This window comes from Parasteatoda tepidariorum, chromosome 10, assembly GCF_043381705.1.
Source record: "Parasteatoda tepidariorum isolate YZ-2023 chromosome 10, CAS_Ptep_4.0, whole genome shotgun sequence".
In the NCBI taxonomy this organism is placed as follows: domain Eukaryota; kingdom Metazoa; phylum Arthropoda; class Arachnida; order Araneae; family Theridiidae; genus Parasteatoda; species Parasteatoda tepidariorum.
Window position 1 is genome coordinate 22,132,165 of NC_092213.1, and position 4,001 is coordinate 22,136,165.

Below are 4,001 nucleotides of genomic sequence, written 5' to 3' on the forward strand. Positions count from 1 at the left end.
ACATACACACACACGTATATATATATATATATATATATAGGGGTTAGAACGTTCGCTTCCCAGAGAGATTACCCAGGTTCGAATCCCAGCCGTGGTTGGTTGAAGCGAATTCTACTTCCGGCTCACATCGACTACAATGATGACGTAAAGCGTCCTCTGTGGCAGACGGAATATGGGTTCCCTTGCTGTCAGTCTAACCGTGGGAGGTTTTTCTCCCCGTGGAACTCAAATGCAGGTTAAAAATCCTCCACAAAGTTTTAGTGTCCCAATGCTTAGTCCAGGAGTTCCTTTGTCTTCCGGAATGGGTTCAAAATTACAACGCAACGAAGTCGAAGATTGATAGCTGTAAACTCAGTATATTAGTCAGCTGTTCAACGCCCGTTATAAAATAAAATAAAATAAAATAAAATAAAATAAAATAAAATAAAATAAAATACTGCCTTCCTCAGTAGTTACTCATCCGATTTCGGTAACGTTTTATTTTTCTCATGCTACAAGATTAATTTGTGATTCCTAATGTAAATATATTTTTTACAAGGATTTTAAAAATATAGATTATGAGCAGCAATTTTGGATCAGCATACAAATGAAACAAATTAATTTTAAAACAAAAATATTCCACAGGCATTCTATGGAAAAAATTAAACGTATAGATAAATGAGAGGAAGTGGTCAAATAAGTTATTAAAATTAATATAACTTAATTTAAACCAATTAAGTTATAGCAAAATAATAATAATGATAATGTCATGGGCGATGGTATTATATGAAGGAAATATAGTTTAGTTCAGTTTTCTCACTGGTGGCGCCATTGTCGATACATTCCTCGTTTTTCTTAGTTCCAATGAGAAAAAACGTGTCCAGTTCCTACATTTTCGCTTTCCTTTTATGTTAATGAAGACACGTTTTTCTCCAGAAGAAAATCGCTTAGTGCCAATATTTACTATGGAACTTTAAACAATTAGTTTCTTTTATGTAACGATGAAATGTGCTATTTTCTTTTTGTAATAAATCAGCTGCTAGCAGCTTAAATGGATGTTCACTTTGTTCCTGCTCAGTTTAAAAACGATGATTAACAGCTTTTTTTACTTTTTTTTTCATAGACAACGCCTCTTGTTCTTATTCTAAGAGGTGAATAAATTTGAATTTTAAAGTCATTATTTTTCAAATACTGACAACAATGAAATAACTCTTAAACAATAACATTTAAGGCGTATAATAATAACACAAATAATAAGTTGAATAATAACAACACAAATAATAAGTTGAATAATAACAACACAAATAAAATAAACAAAATTTTGAAAGGTATAGAGATACAACCAAAATCACTAAAAGACAAAATAACATTAAAAGAAATTAATTTTTAAAACTAATATAAAACTCCCGTCCCACGTAAGAGGACCTTTCAAACATTACGTAAGCTTGTTATCGGTAATTTTTGAACCCCTTCCCCTGTTCAACAAAAATAAGCAAATGCCAAATCCTCTCCTATACTTACATGGCCCTCCGTTTTTGTTTACTTGGACTTTACTGTAATAATCTGATTTAATGATTAAATTTAAATAAATGAGGAAACTCTGTAAAAATAAATTCACGCTTCAATTAATAATTCATTTTTTATGGGCCTGGTTGGCAGTGTCCGCGCCCACATTGGCGAGATTGTAATGCGCCAAGCGTAGCTTTCTAACATTCTTTTCTCATTCAATAAAAAATTACCAAACGTTACAGTCCACTAGACTCTATTAGCTCCGACATCTTTGGTCCTAGCGACCTGGAGCAGAACTAGCCTCAATATGAGCACAATTAAGTCAATAACAAATCTTAATCGCCAACGTGGGGCAATTAAAACAAAAATAAACAAAATCCAAAAATTTTTGGAAGAACATTCAACGCAGCAGGATGCAAGCGCCGCTGCCATCATTCTCAAAAAGAAACTGAAAGTAGCAATGGAACTACAAGCATCGATATCAGAACTGATAAAAGGATATACGCTACTTCCGGAAGAAATTGATCTGAAAGATAATCTAGATGTTGCTCAAGATATAGAAGATGAAATCGAAGAAATAGAGGTAAAGATTAATATTTTACTCTCTAAAATTGATAATAATAAACCTAATGAAACGGAATCAAATGCTTNGTGTAACTCTTATCTCAGTCATTTACAACAAAGATCAAAATGGTTGTTTCAAAAACAAAATGTAAAACCAGGTATGATGGTTCTGGTAAAAGAAAGCAATTTACCTATATGTAAATGGGTTATAGGACGAATTTCTGAAATTATCACCGGTAAGGATGATAATGTCCGTGTGGTTTTCGTACGCACACCTCATGGAATTTTCAAAAGAAGCATTTCAAATATTGCTGTATTACCAATTGTTAACAATACTTAAATTTATATGTTGAATTCAAAATGTGAAAAAATAATTGTATTAATATTGCTTAAATTTGTATTTTTATTATTATTTCTATTATTATTGTTATTTTTATGATTATTGAAACATTCAAATGTCAGAATATTTCAATGGGGGCCGGGATGTCCGCGCCAAGCGTAGCTTTCTAACATTCTTTTCTCATTCAATAAAAAATTACCAAACGTTACAGTCCACTAGACTCTATTAGCTCCGACAGGCAGGATGCTGTACTTACGTTCCTGAGAGCGGGAGTTCGAATCCAGCCGGTCGAAGACACGTAGTAAATGGTGACTGATGCACGTTAAATCTGTCCAGGACACAAAGTCCTTCATGTTCCCATAACAAGATAATACCTCTGGGAGTACTGAATTGGAGATTGATCGTTCTCTGGTTCAGGTAAAAATTATGGGAAAACGGAAATACTGAATCAAAATTCAGAAAATCGAGGTACAGGATGACCTCATTATATTCCACAAATTGAATTGGATGTTCATTCACTTTCTGAAAAAAAAAATTGAGCCAGCAAGGAACCGTTAGTTCGTCTCTGCTGTCATGCAGCAATTTTGTTTCCTTTTGAAAATAGATCAGAACCTCACCCCAGTATATCACCCACAGGCGAATCCTGTAGAGCGCAAAAATCGTGACCTGAAGCCACGTCTTGCAATCCTTGTGGGACAAGATCACATTTCCTGGGCTGAAAAACTTCCTATGATTAGATTCGCCATGTACAGTGCAAGGTGTGAAACAACTGGCGAAACAGCATCATTTCTCATGTTTGGACGAGAAATGAGAACCATAGATGACGTTACGATTGATTTTCGTGCCATCGTCAACAACGATAATTTCGTGCCCGAGATCACTCCCTAACTAAAAAGATTAGCCAATATCTCTAACGACATCCGAGATAGAGTTGAATCCAAACAAGATCAGAGAAAGACCTACGCAGATCAAAAGCGTCAAAAATCACCACAGTACGCACCTGGTGATAAAGTATGGGTTATTTTGCATCCTAAGAGCAACGCTGCAAAATCAAAGTCGGCCAAGTTCATGCCAAAGAGAGATGGACCGTACATCATCCTCACCCAAAGGTCCCCAACATCGTATGAAGTGGCCCACGTTGATAAGCCAAATGAACCGTTAGGACAGTATCATGTATCTGCATTGAAAAAATGTTCTAATGAAAATGCAGTGCCGGTGGCACCTTCACGTAAACGAGGCAGACCAAAAACTCCTGATCCTGACCCAAAAACCTTGATGACCCTCAGAAGAAGCCAAAAACGAAAAAGTGCTGGTCCCTCAACGAGACGTTTAATCGGAACCAGAGGGGGAGTGTAACAAGCTCTCCTCTTCCCCCCCACTGCAGCGCCTCTGGCGGTGAACTAAGACAGTCTGCCAGGAACCGCCGTTAAGTACGGATGTTAAATTCGAGCCCAAAACCCCCTCTTCCAAATTCTTGTATTTTTTTTATCCTTGTTTTATTTTTATGTGTTTTGTCCTTTTCAATAAATATTTAGAGTTAGATAATTTCTAGTCTTTCATTGTTTATGTGAATTGGTAGAAATACAAATAAACCAGGACTTCCCCTACA